Source organism: Mesoplodon densirostris, chromosome 6 (genome assembly GCF_025265405.1).
Source record: "Mesoplodon densirostris isolate mMesDen1 chromosome 6, mMesDen1 primary haplotype, whole genome shotgun sequence".
Lineage (NCBI taxonomy): Eukaryota > Metazoa > Chordata > Mammalia > Artiodactyla > Ziphiidae > Mesoplodon > Mesoplodon densirostris.
The window spans coordinates 128,377,275-128,397,703 of NC_082666.1; positions in this window are offsets into that span (position 1 = coordinate 128,377,275).

The window sequence follows — 20,429 nt, forward strand, 5'->3', positions numbered from 1 at the left end:
CATGGCTCACGGGCCCAGCTGCTCCACGGCAATGTGGGATCTTCCCGGACCGGGACACGAACCCGTGTCCCCTGCATCAGCAGGCGGACTCTCAACCACTGTGCCACCAGGGAAGCCCAGGGATCACCATATTTTGACAATTCAGGTTCACCTTCATAATTTTTTATATGTTTGGGTACCTCTTGTAGTTTATTTACACAGTATATTTTTATTTAAATAAACTCACTTTTCACTACCAGAGATTTGAATGTGATTGGTCTGGTTGTGTCCTGGGATTTTTAAAATGTCCCCAGTTGATTCTCTTATAAGCCAAGGTTGAAAACCACTTCTTCAAAGCAAGAAAGGGAAATCCCAAGTTTCTGGGGGTGAAGAGGGAATTGAAAGGCAGAGTGTTGGTGTGAAAGCTGGTGCTGTGGGCCCTGGAGTCTGGGTGGGTGGATTCTGACCAGGAAATGGATCTGATTGGCTAAAGGCTTGGGTTTCAACATTCGCACAGGGACAGGTGATGAGGCCCCAGGCCTGTGAAAAAGGGGAGCTGGACTTGAGACCCCTGCTCAGTGAAAGGGGGGACTAGAAATAGCCTACCCACTGGTGAGGGAGACTTTGTGTGCCTGGGGCTCTAGGTGGGAAAACATCTCCCAGGATAACCCAAACTCTAGCTGAGAAATTCACTTAAAAATCAGTTCCCAACAACTCAACTATCCATCCATGGATGAATGGATAAACAAAATGTGGCATATACATACAGTGGAATATTATTCAGCCTTAAAAAGGAACAAAATTCTGTTTATTTATTTATTTTTAAAATTGAGATATAATCTATGCATAACATTGTATTAGTTTTAGCTGTACAAGGAATGAAATTCTGACACGTGATACAATGTGGATGAACCTTGAAGACATTACACTGAGTGAAATAAGCCAGTCACAAAAAAGACAGATATTGTGCGATCCCACTTCTGTGAGGTACCTAGAGTAGTCAAATTGATAGAGAAATAGAGTCAAACTAATAGAATGGTGTTTACCAGCAGCAGAGGGGAGGGGAGAGTAGGGAGTTAGTGTTTAATGGGGACAGAGCTTCAGTTTGGGATGATGAAAAAGTTCTGGGAGATGGATGGTGATGATGTCTTCACAACAATGTGAATGTACTTAATGCCATTAAACTGTACACTTAAAATGATTAAAATGGTAAATTTTATATTATGTATACTTTACCTCAATAAAAAAAAATTGGTCCCAAGTTTATGGTATCCCTGGAGCTTTTGGCAGAATCAAATAAAATTCTCCTTGGAGGAACAATCCTCTTCTCAGAGTGTATTGGTTCCCACAGTAGAGTGGAGAGACAGGGGATGGGGTAGGGTGAATCCTCACTGAAAATAGTTTCATAGTAATAAATTACAAAACACAGGAAAATCACCTACCTCGATAGAGAAACAGCAGGATTACCACCCAAGAGAGCGAGATAATGGGACAATCTAAAAGAAAATAAATATCTTAAAGATGAAAGAAGAACTAGAAACCATTAAAACATACTATATACAAAAGAATAGCAGTTTAGATATGGCTAAAGGGAAAATTAGCAAATGAGAAAACAGGTCTGAGGAAACTTCGACAAATAAGGCCCAGAACAAAAAAGAGATGGAAAATATAAAAGTGAGTTTAAGAGGCATGAAAGATGGAATGAGAATTTTAACTATAAATCCGAAGATGATGTTGGTGGTGCCCTGTGCTAGTCCCTGGACCCACCTGATTTAGAGCAGTGGTGGTGGATAATTCCAAGCCCAGTGCCAACATCCTTTCTCAACCATGTGCCACTTCTCTGTTCTGACCCTGGGCTTTCACCAACTGCAAAAGCCTACTCAGTTTACACGTAAGCACAGGCTGGAAGTTTGAAGGTGTTAACACTTCCAGTAGCAGCCCTCAGTCAATGGAGGATGGGAGTAAGTAAATAAATGTCTCAATTAAACTGTCCTTTGTTGAAACAATTGGGGATATATGCTATAAAGTTCTCTAAAGAATCTGCTGCAGGATTGAGTCCCAGTTGGTCACAGTGGTAACTAGTTCAATAATGCAGACTTTTTTGAATTTCCTGCTTCACTCTCCATTCCTCACTATTTCTGGTCACTGAGATAACTTCCAGAATAAACTACTTGCACCTAAATCCTTCTCTCAGGCTAAACTAAAGCACGAGGAGGGAATGCAAAAAATGCATTATGTGAAGAGACAATATTGGAAGGGGTAGTATCTAAGAATTTTCCAGAATTAATGAAAGACAAGTAGCCTTAGATTCAATAAACACAGTCCTAAACAGGATTAAAAAATAAATTTAGGGCTTCCCTGGTGGCACAGTGGTTAAGAATCTGCCTGCCAATGCAGGGGACATGGGCTCGAGCCCTGGTCTGGGAAGATCCCACATGCCACTGAGCAACTAAGCCTCTGCACCACAACTACTGAGCCTGTGCTCTAGAGCCCATGAGCCACAACTACAGAGCCCACGTGCCACAACTACTGAAGCCCAGGCTCTGCAACAAGAGAAGCCACTGCAATGAGAAGCCCATGCACCACAACGAAGTGTAGCCCCTGCTCACCACAACTAGAGAAAGACCACGCACAGCAGCGAAGAGCCAACACAGCCAAAAAAAAGAAAATAACTTTTGCACGGTGAAGGAAACTATTAACAGTTGAAAAGGTAGCCTACTGAATGGGAGAAGATATTTGCAAATCATATATTTCATAAGGGGTTGATATTCAAAATATACAAAGAAGTCATGCAACTCTATAGAAAAAAAACCCCAAACAACCAAACTAAAAAATGAGCAGAGTACCTGAATAGACATTTTTCCAAAGAAGACATACAGATGGCCAACAGACACATGGAAAGATGCTCAACATCACTTATCATCAGGGAAATGCAGATCAAAACAACGAGATACCACTTCACACCTGTCAGAATGGCTATCATCAAAAAGACAACAAATAACAAGTGTTGACAAGGATGTGGAGAAAAAGGGAACATTTGTGCACTGTTGGTGGGATTGTAAATTGGTATAGTCACTATGGAAAACAGTATGGAGTTTCCTCAAAAAGTTAAAAATATAACTACTGTATGATCTAGTAATCCCACTTCTAAGTATTTATGCACCGAAAACAAAAACGTTAATTTGAAAAGATATATGTACTCCAATGTTTATTGCAGCATTATTTACAATAACCAAGATATGGAAGCAACCTCAGTGTCTTTTGATAGATGAATGAATAAAGAAGATATGGTATACACACACACACACACATATATATGCGCGATGGAGTATTACTCAGCCATAAAAAATGAAATCTTGCCATTTGCAACAACATGAATGGATCCAGAGGATATTATGCTGAGTGAAATAAGTCAGACAGAGAAGGGCAAATACCACATTAACTCACATGTGGAATCTAAAAAACAAAACAAAAACAAAACAAAAAGACTCATAGATACAGAAAATAAACAGGTGGTTGTCGGAAGGGAGGGTAGTGGGGGGGTGTGAAATAGGTGTAGGGGAATAAGAGGTACAAACCTCGAGTTATATAATAAATAAGTCATAGGGATGTTAATATACAGCATAAGGAATATGGCCATTAATATTGAAATACCAGGACTTCCCTGGCGGAGAAGTGGTTAAGAATCTGCCTGCCAATGCAGGAGACATGGGTTCGAGCCCTGGTCCGGGAAGACCCCACATGCTGCGGAGCAACTGAGCCCGTGTGCCACAACTACTGAGCCCGTACACCTAGAGCCCATGCTCCGCAACAAGAAAAGCCACTGCAATAAGAAGCCCGTACATTGCAACGAAGTGTAGACCCTGCTCACCGCAACTAGAGAAAGCCTGCATGCAGCAACAAAGACCCAACGCAGCAAAAAATAAAAATAAATAATAATTATATATATATATATATATATATATATATATATATATATATATATACATAGTAATAACTTTGTATGAAGACAGAGGATTACCAGACTCATTGCGGTGATCATTTCATAATATATGCAAATGTCAAATCATTGTGTAGTTCACCAAAAGCCAACATAATACTGCACATCGACTATATATCAATTAAAAAAATGATAACAATACCTATTTCTTCATCCTTTCACCAAAACCGGTTGTTTTCATCTTTTAAATGTTTTCCCTGACGCTGTTTCTCACTACTCTCCCACTTCTCCATCCCTTTGTGCCATCGACTTCTCTTCCGACACACCAAACACAGACACACTTCAGAGACTCATACTTTGTATTCAAGTCATAAAATCACACAAACATAATCCATATGGTCAGAAGTCATGGAGTGAAAATCACTCAAACAGGCATCCACGGGAATTTGTAAAATCACACACACACACGTCTTCACACACAAACCCAATCTTCTTTCCAGTCAAGATAAGACTATTGGTGGGAAAAGTGCCGCAAACTATCTCATTTCCCCGTGTGGGCGTCCCAGATAAGTGGCCTCCCACATCTGGACAATAATACCCCAGCTGACAGCTTCTCTGCAGCCCTCAGCCCGCCCGTCCGGAGAAGTCACCGTCGTCACGGCTGTGCCTGTGGCTGGGTTGGGCCAGCAGCTCTGAGCAGATCGGACGGGCGGACAGCGAAGAGGACCTAGGAGCAGGGGTCACAGCCACGATCGCGGCGTGGCTGGGGATGCCCGGGTGCCCAGCATCACCTGGGAATGGTGGCGGCCAATCAGAGTGATGAGAGTAACCCCGGGGGCCCACATTATCACTGTGGCCTGGAAGGGAGGATGCTAAGTGGCCAAGCTTGAGGGGTGCATCCAACAGGCGTGTAAACCGTCCTGTGCTCTGTCTACCGGGCACTCTGGGTGGGACGGCGCTGGTAACAAGACTCTCTCTGCTGACAACGTTCCCTCCTTTCCCTCCTTTCAGCCTCCTTTCAGCCTTTACGCTGCAGCTTCTGCGTTAGGTGAGTGAGTGCCAGGGACTCTGCTGGTCCTAAAGGAAACGGAACACACACAGTTAAGTGCTCACTGCTGCCCTCAAGTACCTCATGGTCTGGAGACGTGTCTCGGATCCCTCTGGCATTATAACTATTTTCTAATCCTAGACCATGTCTTCCCGCCCCGTGTTCCTTGCTGCTGTGTCCAACGTTCATGGTCTCGAGGCCACTGATCTAGCTGCTCACGATGCCTGTTTTGAGTCCTTACTGCTATTTGGGAAGTAAAAACCTTGAGACGGGCACGTGGGAGACCAGCAGCGACGAACCTGAGGCCAGAGGAATACACGGCTCCACGTCCCCGCATCCAGGGCTCGGAACGAGAGGCTGGAGCCCGAGAGACTCTGCTTGGAAGCCTGGAGGTGTTGTCAGGCTGTGCAGAGCGTGAAGGTGGCCCGTCCTGATGATGTCTGTGATCCTCCCACTTGGGAGGGAGGGGCAGGGCTCCTCACATCTGCTACAGACGAGAAACTGAAGCCTGCAAAGGTTAAATGACTCGCCCCAGGCGGCACAGCTGGAAAAGGAAGAACCCAGGTCTCTGGACTTGAGGAATGTGGGCCCAGCCACGGGTCACATCCACGGGAGCCTGGCAAGCGCCCTCTCGGTGGAGGAGGCGGGGGCATCCCTTGTGTTCTCCTGGGGCCCAGGCCCCTGTGTGCATCCTGAGGGAGACGGGAGACACAGCAAGTCACCTTTATGCCCTGCTCAGCCCCCAACATGAGCCTCCAGGTGTAACAAGGTTAAGAGGGGAAATTAAACATTAAGGGTGGGCTTGAGGGGTTTATGGGCTGGGTGTGTGTATAAGCCTAATATCCCCAGCACTAGCTGATGAAGCTGCTGGCTTTTCCCTTAGAAATAGTCTGAGCCTTTTGTTCTCCAGTCAGATGGAAACCCCAAACCCTGAGAGTTTTTTACTTGCTGATTTACCTCACATCGGCATCCTGACCCCAGTGAGAGCCGTGCGACGGGGCCCTGAGCTTGGATGTGAGGGCCACAACTTGCGCAAGTCCAAGCACAGCCTGTCTAGACTGGGAAGAGTCACACACTGGGGTCCACGGCGGAATTCTATAAAAGAATCTAGGGTTAAATATCAAACAGCGGGAAAACCAAATGCCAAACTGGGCCAGAAGAAGGAGTGAAGCTTTAATGTGGAGCTGGGATTCGGAGCTGGGTCAAGAAGAGGCTTGGAAACAGAAGGGAGGGTCAGGGAGAAGAACTGGAGAATTTGGGGGTCATGGTGTTAACGTGGTTTGAACCGTGGAGCCCAATCTCCCCCCAAAAAAGGTTGTTTCAATTTTCACTGCTCCCAGCAAGGGGTGACAGTTCCTGTTGACCAGCACTCTTGCCCATATGGTCAGTCCCCTACATAAGAACGAGTTCCCTTCCAAGAGTGCATTCGTAAGTCCAATTTGTTTGTAAGTCCCACAAAGTCAGCCTAGGTACCCAACTAACACAATCGGCTATATCGTACTGTACTGTAATAGGTTTATAGTACTTTTCACACAAAAAATACATTAAAAAACACAAAAATAAACATTTTTAATGTTTAAAACTGTTTTGTTTCTCTGACAATACAGTACCTTGAAAAGTACAGTAGTACCAGCTACATCACTGTTGCTTTTATGCTTGCTTCCAGACATCCTAGGTTTGAAATAAAGATACTGTACTACTGTACTCTATACAGTCCTGTACAGTAAAGTACACAAAAGCACAACCACTTGTGGAGGATGCACGCCACGTGACAATGTACACCAGACACGTGAGCTAACTTAGGTGATGACATGCGAGTGCACGTTCGCATCTTTGGAAGCTCGCAACTTGAAGGTTCATATGTAGGGGACTTGCTGTACTTGATATTACAACTAAAAAATGGGATCTCATCAGACTATGGTCCTGGAGGGTCTTACTGTCTGGGGGAATTTAAATGCCCAGCCCGTGGAAGACCCTCAGTAAGCATAGCAATTCATGGTTATCCCCCGGATTAGGGGGAAGGGTTTGCAGGCCTGGGAGGGGAATCTGGAGGCCAAGCCTTAGGTGTCCTGGCCCCGCCATCCCTAAAGGAGGGAGCCAGCCTCTTCCCTGGGGGCAGCCGGACAGATACAGGCCTGCTCTCTAGAACCAGAACCAGAAGGTCCAGATCCTAATCTGGAACCAGCTGTGTGACCTTGGGCAAGTCACTGGCTCTCTCCTTTCTCAATGTTCTTGAGCACAAGATAGAGACAGAAAAACCACGTTTCCCATACGTGGAGCTGTTGTCGGGAGATGAGGTACATTCAATTCAGGTAGGGAAAGATAAAAGTCTCACAGAAATGCAGGAAGCTATCGGAGGTATTAAGAGGGAAATGGGGAACAATGTGAGATCTTGGTGGCACGTGGGATGAGTTCTAGGCCCCTTCTGCTCCCTGACCATCTGCCCTGCATCCAGCCTCTAGGAGGGAGGTGCAGGGTTTACCTGGGAGATGACTCCTGGTCAAGAAGGGACACTCAGAGTCTGCGCAAACGTTCGTGAGAGTCAACTGGCCTGGTGCTTCCAGAAGGGTGTAGGAAGTGAGCAGAAGGGAGAGAGAGGCCCTGGGATGTGTACGGATGGCACATTCTCCATCACTGGCACCTCACCCGTGTGGGGTCGGGGAAGGCAGGGTGCAGTTGTCCCCTCATGTGTGACAAATGTCCCCTTCTCCATCTAGCGATTCCTGAAGTCAGGAGGTGGCTGAAGTGCCCAGGCACCAGGAATCACTGTGTGTCCTGGTCTGGGGGGAGAGGTTGGAGGCCTGTGATCCAGCAAGAGGGGGGCCCAGGGTCCCCTGGGGGGAGTCATAGAACCCTCATTTGTACACCTGAAGGTGGTGCAGGCAGATTGCTGGGGGCTGAGGGAGCCCGGCGGGGGCGGACCGCCATCTCACAGAGACAGGGGACGAAAAGGACATGTTTCCTGAGTGTTTGCTGCCCACCGGGCATGAAGTACTAATGTATTCGTCTATTTGGTCCTTGCAACATGCTCTGAGGAGTAACAGTTACACTCCCATTTTACAGATGTGGCAACTGGGGTTGCAGGGAACTGCCTCTACTTCAGAGCACGTGGCCGTGGGAAGCCCAGCTCCAGGCCCGTCCTCTGGGGATGACAAGGTGAGCCCCACCTGGCCGGGGCAGAAACCAGCCCTTGCAGTGCTGGACCAGACTGGAAACTGATCCCAGCTGTGAAGCCAGCAGAGCAGCGACATGGCCGTTCCCCTGGGCTCCCCCAGCTGCCCACAGCTCTCTCCATAGCCTCACATGACACCGGAGGAGGACAGTGGATGCTGAGCCTGCACTGTGCCGGAGACTTTAATTCCTGAGCTGGATGAATGCCACGCTGGGCTGGACTGAGACGGCCAATACGGATGGAAATAAATGGCCTGGGTGGTGGGGACCTGGGAGCAAGCACGGACTTTTATTTCAGGGGACAAGGGGAGACTCCCTCTGCCCTTCTGTGCCTGGCTAAGTGGTGGCTCTGTTTGCAGCTGGCCTTGTTCCCAAGTGCAGCTTGGACGGGGGTGGAAGCTGAGCTAGGAGAGGTGGCCATGTGCCCTGATGGCCGGGGCAGCAGGAACCCCCAGAAAAAGGTCCGGAGCCACGCGGATTTGAAGGCTGCGGCTGACAGTCTGCAGAGGCCCAGCCTGTGCCAAAGTAACCAGAGCTCGGTTGTCCTTTGCCTCCAGGCTCCCTCCCCTCTCCGGTCCCAGGGAGGCCGAGCTGATAGGAGCTGGGTTCTGCCATGAAGTCATCTGTTTTGGTGCCAGGGAAGGGAAGGGCTGGGGGAGCAGGCCGAGGGGCCACAGGGCCCCCGCTCTGTCTGCCTTCCCCAGGCCGGCGCCACGGGTTGGAAAGCCTGAGTCTTATCTAGGCAGTGCCCGCTGCAGGGAGGCGATGGTGGGTGGGAATGGGGGCCCTAGGAGGGCAGGGGGCCGGCTGGGAAGGCCTGTGTATTGTCAGCAAATCTGGAAGAGAAAATGAGAGTTTGGTGGAAATGTCAGGGATCGGGGCATCTGTAGGGCTCTGCAAAGTTTGTCTAGCTGATACAGGGAATGATTCAATCGTGACCTGATGTGAGCACTCCTTTGACCATGTGCCACTCTACAGAAGAAGGAAAGAACCTAAGGGACATTCCAAAGTGCCGAGGTCGCGGGGAAGACGTGGACCAATCCAGCTCTCTGAGAGGGGGAGGGGCGTCCTGGAGAGACGGTGCTGGAAGTTACCTCCTTGCGCCCAAATGAAGCAACAGAGAATGTTGCAGGGCAAAGTAACAAGGGTGAGAGAAGTGTGCGCCCACGCAGGGCAAGGGCACCCATGGGCGTAAGACCCAACCAACCAAGCATCAAGAAATCAAGACCAGGAGAAGGACCATCAGTGCCCCAGGGTCCAGGGCCCAGGCACAGTGAAGGATGTGTCTCTTAGGGGACAGAGAGGCTGGAGACAAGCCCTGGACGGGAGGTGGACAAGAGCAGGCGCAGCCTTGGAAGCGGAAGCAAAGAGCCTCAGAGGAACACTCACCATGTCAGCTGTTATTCTTGACTAGTGGAGCATGAGGCAAACTGAGTCCAGTGCTGGCTGGGTCTCTTGGACTGGACTGAAGGCCCGTCTTGGGATGCTTCTCCAGACAGAGCAAAACGTTGTGCTCTTCCTCAGGCGTGGGATATAATGCGCACGTACTCAGGGAAGGGGTCAGAAACAGAGGGAAGCTGAAAGCCCGGAACCCAGGGCCTCACACCCTCTGATGTGGTCTGAATTCTGTGTCCCCCTCCAGATTCACACGTTGAAATCCCAACCCCCAAAGGTGATGGTGTTAGAAGGAGTGGCCTTTGGGAGGTGCTTAGTCATGAGGGTGGAGCCCCCAGGAGGGGGGTTAGTGCCCTTACAAGGGACCGCAGAGAACTCCTTAGCCCCTCTACCATGTGAGGACACAGCAAGAAGGCTGTGAGTTAGGAAGCAGGCTCTCACCAGACACCCAATCTGCGGGCACCTCGATCTTGAACTTCCAGCCTCTAGAACTGTGAGCAGTGAATTTCTGCTGTTTGTAAGCCACCCAGTCTGCGGTATCTTGTTAGAACAGCCAGTATAGGCTAAGATATCAAGCTGATGCCCTTAGCCCTGGGCTGGGCCTGGGACAGCACAGCCTCATCAGGACACCGGGCAGGGTGGGGCCCCAGGAGCTGGTTCTGTGCTCCCTGTGGACTGCCCAGATCCAGAGCTGGCTGCTCTGTGTTAGTGTGTAGAGCACAGCAGGAGAGGGAGCCCATCCCTGACACCCACCCGAGACTGCTGCAGAGCCCACCTGACAGTTACAGACCAGGTGCCCCTGGGGCCGCTGGAGGAGGTGGTGCTACCAGTTCCTGCTAAGGTGTGGCTGGAGGCTCGGGGCAGTGCTCTAAGGTGTGGCCCTGAAGCTGTCTTTACCTTTTTCAGCTGCTCTTGACTAGTTGCAGCTGACGTGCTCTTTAAGTGATACCTAGCCAGCTGACAGTGACTATTCTCAAATTAGAGCTCCATCATTATTTTGAAACACACCTTCAAAAGTCAGAGCATCATTCTTTTGGAATGTTTCCTATGGATTCAAAAATCCATTCTCATTGTTATAAACTAGTTGAACATTATAGTGTGAAATAAAAGGAAGAAGTATACTGAAGTATAAAAATGGATATGAAAAATACATATTCAGAGAACTTCAAAGGACATATTAAAATTAGAACTATGATATAGGAAAACACTTAAGTACCTTGGAACATGCCTCTTCTCACCTCTTGTGAAACAGAATCTGGGTACAGACCTGACCTGTGTCATTGATTCTTATTATCAACAAATAGATACCACATCTATTGACTCATAACATGACATGGTGCCAACCACATGAACTTATGTGTGGCCTCTTGAGTGATTATTATTTTCCATTTACATATGAGTAACTGAGGTTCAATTCTTTTCCTAATGTCACTCAGCTAGTAGGTGACACTTGGGCCTGAACGCAGGGAGGCTGCATCTGAGTCTATAACACTTCAGTGCTGTTCTCGTCACTGATTTTCCATTACATTTGCTCTGCCTTCCCCTTTTTCCCCCAAGTTAGTTTCTTTCCTTTCATATACACTTGAACGTACAATTAAAAAAACTTCACGTCCAATTGATACATCTTATCAATTTATATTTGCTAATGATTTCCATGTCTTAAACAGTCAGAAATTGACTTTCGTTACAAAACTGGAACAAATACTCTCCCCTTCCAATCCCCCTTCCCCTCCCCCCCAAAAAATCCCCCCCAAACCCCAAAACCAAACAACGTACAATTTCATTTCTCTGGTTCCTACTGTGTGATGTGAGGTTATATCCAAGTTCACACTCTTCCAGTTTTCCGTCCCACTCTTTCAAAAGTTGTTGAAAGTTGCCTCCTACAGGTGGAAAAGTGGCGAGAGGGATCTTCTGGGCTCTGCAAAGACCGCCCCGCAACGGGAATGGGAGAACCGCGGACACCTCCGCCGCCCGCCCGAGCGGGAAAAGCAGGTAGGCCGCGCCCCCTGGTGGTGAGAACAGGCTCTACCTGCTCGCCCGCAGAGGGGAGGGAGGGGGTGGAGTGGGAGGGGAGGGGGGTGGAGTGGGCGGGGTCTTCCCGCCCACGGTCACTCTCACCTGTCCAGAGCAAAAGCTCTTAGGGGCTTTTCAGCGACTCGACTCGCTTTTGGACCATCATCGGATTGCATTTAATTTCGGTCCTATTTCTTTCTAGTCCTACACAAGTTGGCACGTATCAATTTTCCCAAACAGGCACGGTTAAAAAGATTGAAAAAATGTAAATGGTGGCTCATCATTTTGACCAGCTCCTTCCCTAAATGCACGTGGTGTGGAGCAGGGAGCACGGGGCTGCCTCTCAGAGACCTGGGTTCTTTCCTGGGTTCTGGCCTCACTAGTGGCTTCCCGTCCCCTCTCTGGGCCTCCGTTGTCTCATCTGTGGTGATGATTTCTAAGGGCCTTTCCAGACCCAGGCATCATCGGTGCGTGAGTGTTTTCAGACAAGAGGGGGCTTCCTCACTGGCCTGTGCTTGGGTCAGACGCAGCAGGGCAAGAGCCTCAGCCCGCTCTGCTCCCTCCCCCAACCCACGGTTAGGACACTGATGGCTGTGGTCCTTGGCTTAAATTTTCATGTGGGGTCTGACTCTCACTTGCTGTGTGGCTGGGACCGCAGCTTTAACCTGTCTGTGCCCTCGTTTCTGTAAACTGTCATGTTCTGTAAACAGAGCCCTCTGGCAAGTGGACAGCATTGCGGAGAAATCACAGCACAGAGGGGGCTCTGCTTCTATTCATCGATTGTGCTTTTGATTGAATGCTGACTCTGTGCCCAGTATCGCGCTGACCATGAGGACCTCAAAGGACACGAAGGAGCTGGTTGTTAAGCTGGACGTTGGAGAAGACGTCCGGCGGTGGTGAGCGGGTGGACTCTGGAGTCGGAAGGCTGCAGAGGGAGCAAAACAGACAGAGCCTGCCACCTGGTGGCAGGAAGGAGTACTGCCCCATAAGGGGTGCTCTGTGCAGCTCCCCCCGAACAAGCGGGACAGAAAGGGAAGAGCTGACCGGCCACGCGCCTGGTACAAAGAGCAGGAGGAATTGTTCCATAAATGAAGTTGTTTTTGCCTTGGTACGGATTGATTTCCTTCAGCCCCGTGACCTATGGATATTTAGACTTGGTCTGTAGGACAGGTCACGATTATTTATTTAATCATAACGAGAGGTGATAAGCAAGTAAGGTACATCCTCCGGGACCTGGTCCAGGGTGACAACTCAGCTGTATATTGTTTTAAAAAGGAACAATTTAGTAGCATTTTGTGGCGCTCATTTTCCCCCACATCCCCTCTCATCTTCCCCGTATCAAGTTTGCGTGTGTGAACATTACAATACTCCGAGGAATAGGCGACACAGTGGAAGTTAGGAGACCCAAGCTCTTGTCTGAGCTCCATCATTAACTTAGTGATGCCCTCATGGCTTAGCTATGGTGCCAGGGCTGTCGAGCTCGATTTTAAAGCAGATAAAGATCATTTCATTACTGTCGACATATTTGTCAACTCAAATGTTTTAGAAGTTCTACAAATCAATAAAAAAATGACAAACAGCCCGATAAAAGATTGGCCAAAGGTATGAACAGGCGCTTCATGACTGAGGCTCTCCACGTGGCCAATAAGCATGTGAAAGATGCTCAGCATTATGCTTATTAAAGACATGCAAATGAAAATAACAAAGAGACAGTAGACACATCCGCCAGAATGGAGAGAACGTAAAGACTGACAATGCTGTGTTTGTGAAGATGCAGCGCAACCTGACCTCTCACGCATTGCTGATGGGAGTTAAACTGGCACAGCCAATTTGGAAACGGTCAGTATTCACGAGGAAATTGGTATATAAATACACTGTGGTACCTGCACAGTAATAAAAAAGCATGGACTACTGTTACATGGAGCATGGTGGATGGATTTTATAAACATTGTGTTGAATGAAAGTCAGGCACATAAGACTGCACACAGTATGAGTCCATTTACATGAAGTTCAACGGTAGGTAAAAATAATTGATGGTAAAAGAAGGGGTTATTGACTGAGAAGGGGTAAGAGAGAATCTTCTGGAGGTGGTGGAAATATCCTATATCTTGATCTGGGTGTGGTTATATAGGTTGTGTACTACGTATGCACACTTATGTATATATGTACATACACACATGTATGTATGTATGTACACATACATATATATTAATGTGTCCCTACACCCTTCCTTCAAAGCAATTACAATTTTTGTGATTTTTTTGGTGAGTAGATAATTTCACCAAAAGGCAATAGTAATTTCCCCCTCCCCCTCCTCCTCCCCTCCCCCTCCCCCTCTCCCTCCTCCGGTCACTCGCTTGACCTGCTATTCGTTGAGTAACCTGCTCCAGGTTTGAGAACTGAACTTCGAGACTTCTTTGCACACAACCTTAGAAATCAGGGCCTGGGACTTGTGTGAACATCCGCAGCTCGTAAGCAATCACTTTCTGTGTTTCCCGCTGGTACCGAGTCCAGTCTGAGTTCAGAAGTTGCAGACCCAGAGGCGACCTGAGGTCTGAAATAGTTGTCATTGTCACTTCAACCGGCCTTTTGCAAATTCACACGCCGGGCCTGGTGCTGCTTGTGAAATACGCTGTAATGCAGCTTTCGAGTATCTGGGGGCTGCGGGGGAGCTTAAGGAACTGCCGCCCCTGCCAGCTCCGGGATGGTGCATTGCTGTTGTCCTCGGAACCACGCCTCGGCACTGTAAGTTGAGCTGCAGTTTGAGAACAGAACTGCTCACATGCCTGAAACAGGAGGGAAGAGGGCAGGGCACAACCTTTAAAAGAATGACATAGCGGGCTTCCCTGGTGGTGCAGTGGTTGAGAGTCCGCCTGCCGATGCAGGGGACACGGGTTGGTGCCCCGGTCCGGGAAGATCCCACATGCCGCGGAGCGGCTGGGCCCGTGAGCCACGGCCGCTGAGCCTGCGCGTCTGGAGCCTGTGCTCCGCAACGGGAGAGGCCACGACAGTGAGAGGCCCGTGTACGGCAAAAAAAAAAAAAAAAAAAAAAAAAAGAATGACATAGACATAGGACATGACAAAAACTGGTTAGAACTAACTAGATCCAAGATGGCGGAAGATTCGACTCCCAGGGGACCTAGAGCCTCATTCTATGCTCACTGTAATACATCAGCACATGCTAAATGCCACAGCTACCGGTGTCATGACAGTTCCGAGACGAGCCATAAAAGGCCCAAAAGTGGGCGATGACCCAATTCCTGGAAATCCCTGCCTTTTCCCTCGAAATAGTTGGAATAATCATCCCACTCATTAGCCTATGAAATTACTCAGCCCATAAAAACTAACTATGCCATATTTTGGGGCCTCTCACCTTCTGAGATGGCCCACACTCTGTGTGTGGAGTGTGTTTCTCTCTAAATAAATCCACTTCTTACCTATCACTTTGTCTCTCACTGAATTCTTTCTGCAACGAGACATCAAGAACCTGAGCTTCATTAAGTCCTGAGACCAGGTGTGTGACCTCAATTAAAAGACCGTGGATTCATGTCCCAATTTGGATTTTGTCTGGGTTTGAGTTCTGGCGCGTGAGCTCAAGTCCCAATCTGAGTTGCACAGTTTCATATCCAAACCAAACCACCAGCATGTGCAGGAGAAACTATTGTCCCAACAGGTTGATTCCAAGGTACTTCATGTCTTATGGAGTCAGAACCTCTCTGCTGGTGGCTTGTGGAGAAGAGATAAGAAGCAGAGGCTGTCTCTGGACCTTGTGGGCAGGATAGCCCACCTGGACCTGGCAGGTGGAGCTCACTGCTGCTCTGCTATCACTCCGGAGGGGGAAGAGGGTGGGGAACACAGCCCCGGAATGGCCCGGCCCCGTGACACCCCGTCATACCGCACGCAGTCCTCTCTGCTAGGGTCTCTGGGCGTGTGCCCAGCATGACTGGCCGTTCTTGTGCAGACAGAAGACATGTGATTCCTGCCAAAGGTTGGTCTGGGGCTTCTGCTCTTTGGCTGGAACTCTGAGCACCCAAGGGTAGGGAGCACATCGTCTTGCTCATAGAATGCTTCCTTTTTCAGAGCCTGGCACAATCCCAGCGTGGGTGGATGTAATAAACACCTCGTGGGGCCGCTAAGACCCGGTTCTGTTGTGTGGAGTTCTGACTCCTGGACCCGACTGCTGGCCAGAGAGAGGACACGAGAAGGAAGCCACAGAGGCGCCCCTGATGCAAAACTGCCCCCCACCTTTCCAGTCTCGCACCCCACTTGCCCACCCCACCAAGGACCATTTCTCCCAGTGTGATTTTTGGAGCTCCTGAGACACAAAATTGGGAACTGGGTAGTGAAAGAGAAGATGGGAAGCCTCGGGTGGATAAATTAGGAGTCTGGGATTAACAGATACACACTAGTATATATAAAATAGATAAACAGCAAGGACCTACTGTATAGCACAGGAAACTGTATTCAATATTTTGTAATCTATAATGGAAAAGAATCTGAAAAATTTGTATATATATGTGTGTGTGTATACATATATATATGTATATATATACACACACACACGTAACTGAATCACATTGCCGTACACCTGAAACTAACACAACATTCTAAATCAACTATACTTCAGTAAAAAAAATACATCCAGTTAGATTCCTCGACTTAGTAATTGAAAGGTGGTACACCTTAATAGTGTAGACACCGGATCAAGACTGTCTGGGTTCAAATCCAGTGCTAACTAACTCTTACTAGTTATGTGACCTTGGAAAAGTTTCTTCATCTGCAAAATGGGAGAAATAATAGAGTTTTGGGTGAGGATTAAGTGATTAAATACGTGTAAACCACTTAAAAGTGGGACCGGCATGTGGTAAGCTATTGTTATTAGGCTCAGTGGATGTCATATCCTTGGGCCTGTGGTCACATACTGATCAACTGATTCTGAATGGGATATAGGAGTGATTGATTGGAGATTGGAGGGCAGAAAATAGAGTAGGAATGCCTTTTGACACAATGCCCCTTTAGAAAAACACATCTGGAATTTCGCCAGTAAATTGGTTAGAATCTGGCGCCCATGTGCAACCCATAGCTCGTTCACCATCCTAACGCGCAGATTGGAGGTCTTGTCCTTTTAGCCATTTGCGTATCCTTTTAATGTGGACCCATGAGGTGAGGCTCACGTTTCATAGGCCTGAGGGGGAAGATGTCTCTTCAGTTTTAGGCAGCAAGACAATACGTTGTGACAGTAGGCAACCCATTTCCATCCTACTCTACAGCCGAAGAAACATCGGCCCCCAAGCGCAGTGCAAGTACGGACTTCCACTCCATCATTTCCAAAGAAGCCGTCCCCTGAAGGGAAAATCACACACACACACAAGAAAGGAAAGTCAGTCCTCAAGAGGCTGGGGGAGATCTTAGGGCTGTCCTCCCTTTCCTGGTGAAGGACTCTACCCTGACTCCACCCTCTCACCTCCTGTTACATTTCGGCGAGGGCCGCTGAGTCCAACGCTAATCAGAGGAAGTTGAGGGAAGCAGGAATTTGGAGAGCTGGAAAGTGATCTCTGCATGTGGTGAAATGGGCTCCCCTCTCTTAAGCTTTGGCAGATTTTCAGGATGGAGCGACAGATGAGCAGGTCAGGGGCCGAACACCACTAACCCACCTCTTGCCCCTAGTCTGCTGATCTATCTGATATTGGTGTCTCCCTGCTGGGCTTACACCCATAGGGCTTTTCAGGTGCCTCAGTCCTTGGAAGATCCTCATTTCCATGATCAGACCTGCACCCATCATCTTACCTGAAGGCAATGAGATCACCAAGAGGAAGAGTAACCCAGAGAGACAGAGGCTCATCGTGGAGGAGGGCACAGAGCTGCAACTTCCTGGGGGTGGCTGTCTGGGAGGCTCCTTTATAGCGCTGGGCAAGGCTGGGTGGGGCTGGACGCTGGCTTCATTCTATCTGGAAGGACACCCAGGGGAGACAGGCTTCTTCAGGGTTAGAGGAAAAAGAGTCCCTAGGCCATTCTGTGCTACTTCCTCTTCTACAAATCATGGGACAAGAAGGGACTCAGTCAAGGCAGAACGGGAGCAGAGACCAGGCATCCTCATGCTCAGGCCTGGGCACTTTCCCTGTAACTTCAAATGTACATGGATGGAAAAATGGCAGGAAAATGTCTGCTTGTTTTTCCGGTCCAACTGAGAACACAGGAGCCCAGAGAGGTGATGTGATACAGGCTTAATTTCAGGCCAGAAAGGAAGTCGGCAAGAATTCACACTGTTCCAAGAAGCAAAGGATCTCAAGGTGTCTTGGCCTGACCAAGAGCTAGGTAGGTGTTCAGACATAGTGGAGAAGGGAAAGCCTTCTCTTCAGATGCAGATTTATTCTCCTGTTGGAGGCCCAAGCTGCAGGGCATCTTTCCCGCAGAAAAGTTCGCTGAGGGTCTTCGTTTTCCAAATGGCTGACATAAAATGTTGGCTGGAATTTGGCAACCTTGAGGGTTCTGAGAAAGATTCTCTTTTTGGAGTGGGTGGGTTAGAACCCTCTCCTGGCCCCTGACAGGAAGAGCCAGTTCAGTGCTACGTTCAGGGTTGGCTGCCCGCTGTCAGGAGAGGAGTAGAACAACGCTTCCCCAGAGCTGCAGGGACATGGATCTGGGGAAGGGTCGTTAGGTCTGCCTCCTTGGAGGGATGGTGGGGGACCGAGAGTCGAGAAGACACGAACTTAGGGTTTATTCTTGCTCCTGAGGCAGGCTTGTACCCGAGTGACCCACGACTGTAGGATTCTGAGTCTGTAAAGTGGCAACAGAGCATAGTTTTATTGATTACACTCTGTTTTGCAGTAACAGGCCCTTGGATAAATTATTTAGCATCTCTGAGCTTCAGCTTCCTCTTTCTTCCTTTTTTTTACTATTTTTAAAAATTTAAGTATGGTTGCTGTACAATATTATGGAAGTTACAGGTGTACAATATAGTGATTCACAAATTTTAAAGCTTATACTCCATTTATAGTTATTATAAAATATCGGCTAGATTCCCTGTGTTGTATAATATACTTGTAGCTTATTTTATACCTGATAGTTTGTATCTCTTAATTCCCTACCCCTATACTGCCCATCCCCTCTTCCTTCTTCCCACTGGTAACCACTAGTTTGTTCTGAAAATCTGTGAATTTGCTTCTTTTTTTGTTATGTTCACTAGTTTGTTGTATTTTTTTTAGATTCCACATATAAATGATATCATACCGTATTTGCCTTCTTTGTCTGACTTATTTCACTTAGCATAATACCCTCCGTGTCCATGTTGCTGCAAATGGAAAAATTTCTTTCTTTTTTACAGCTGAGTAGTATTCCATTGTATGTATATATACACCACATCTTTATCCATTCATCTGTTGATGGACACTTGGGTCGCTTCTTGGCTACTGTAAATAGTGCTACTATGAATATGCACTCTGGGGTGCATGTATCTTTTCAAATTAGTGTTTCTGTTTTTTTTTTTTTTTCCAGATAAGCTTCCTTTTCTCTAGAAGTGCATGGTAAGAGGTTTTTTTGATGATGAAATGAGATACAGCTTGAAAAATGCATCACATTCATTCTGGTATAGATTTCCTTCTTCTCCTCTCCTCCTCCTCTTTCTGCTACTCTTCGTGCTTATTCTGTATTAAATCCCACCACCACCATAGCTGTGTTTCTTTCTCTTCTGCAGACCCTCTCCAACAGACTTCTTAGTGAATGCAAAAAGTTGCTGGGAAAGTTTTATTCTGGGTTCAACAATGCGTCTGGTTGAGAGAACGGCTGTAGGCTGGAATGGGAGTGGGAGAGAAATGGTGGGCTAGTGGACTAGAAATATGGAGGTCGGTGCTAAATCAGGGCTGAGCATTCCCTTGCAGTCCCCAGGAAAGGCTCCCAGGAGACCCTGCACTGGGCATATGATTCCCGCCCATGGAGCCCAGGCCATATCCTTACCATCTGCTGCCATAGACATAGCATAGGCTAGTAGTGACACCTTATTCTTCTAGAGATGGAGGAAACAAGGCTCAGATTGGTGAACGGGCTTGCACAAAGGAAAGAAGCAAGCTGTGGGCTGTGCTGGCATCAGATGCTCAGCTGTCTCAATACTCGGTTCGGAACTCTGTCCTCCATATATTTTAGATTGTTCAACTGTGCATTAGGGAATATGGAAACTATGAACCTAACATTTTCTAAATACTTCTGAGTCCCTCCTACACACAGTTCTGGAAAAGCAGATCTAATATGTGTCTGGGGATCAGTATGTGTCCAGGACAGACTCTTCCCTTTCCACCCACAGATGTCCTGATTAAATTACCGTCCCCACCTTCGGGCAGGAGTTTCTCCTAAGTGAGCCAAGTGTTCCAACCTCCTGGCCAAGGTCTTGTTGGGCTAAGCTGACTGGGAAACACAAGTGGATTTAGTGTTGCTCTGTTGGTGCTTTCTTCCTTTATCTTAATTTGCTGGAATTCTCATGCCCTCCTTATTTTCATCTTCACCTTTGAGAATAAAACATCCACTGCACATCCTATGTAACCCTAAATGAATTATCCTGTTTAAGGAGCATGCTTCCTTTTCAGTGGCCTCATTCACTAATCAGACCCTTCCTGAGTGCAATGACTTAAACTCCATTTTAAAATTATGTTTTTCTTTCCCATTATGGTTTATTACAGGATATTGAATATAGCTCCCCGTGCTATACAGTAGGACCTTGTTGTTTATCCATTCTATATGTAATAGTTTGCCTCTGCTAACCCCAAACTCCCAATCCATCTCTCCCCCACTCCACCCTTGGCAATCACAAGTCTGTTCTCTATGCCTGTGAATCTATAAAGTCCATTTTTTAGAGCAGTTTTAGGTTCACAGGAAAATTGAGTAGAAAGTGCA